Here is a 501-nt window from a genome sequence, read left to right on the forward strand (position 1 = left end):
ATAGCTGCTGTTACAAGCTTCTTTAAAGGCAACAATCTTCCAAAATACTTTTGCTCCTCCACCACTGTACTGATCCCTAAATCTGAAATACAGAACACTTGGAATCATTTCAGACCCATCTGTTTAACCACTGTCATCAGTAAAACCATCAGTAAAATCATTGTGAACAGGCTACAACCTCACTTGGACTACATAATTAAACCCAATCAAACGGCTTTTGTGAAAGGTAGGTCTATTATTGATAACACTCTTTTGGCCCAAGAACTTCTACAGGACTTGAATAAAGCTTGTAGAGGGGGTAATATAATATATAATCTGGACTTAAGGAAAGCTTATGATACTATAAGCTGGGATTACATTTTGGAGGTTTTAAGTGTTAGAGGTTTTGATGCTGGCTTCTGTCAACTTATCAGGAGGTGGCTGCACAATAATGATCATTCCATTCTGATAAATGGGCAAGGAAAGGGCTCTTTCACTGCTACAAGAGGTTTAAAACAAGGG

The sequence above is a fragment of the Phalaenopsis equestris genome, unplaced genomic scaffold (assembly GCF_001263595.1).
Source record: "Phalaenopsis equestris unplaced genomic scaffold, ASM126359v1 Scaffold206786, whole genome shotgun sequence".
Taxonomy (NCBI): domain Eukaryota; kingdom Viridiplantae; phylum Streptophyta; class Magnoliopsida; order Asparagales; family Orchidaceae; genus Phalaenopsis; species Phalaenopsis equestris.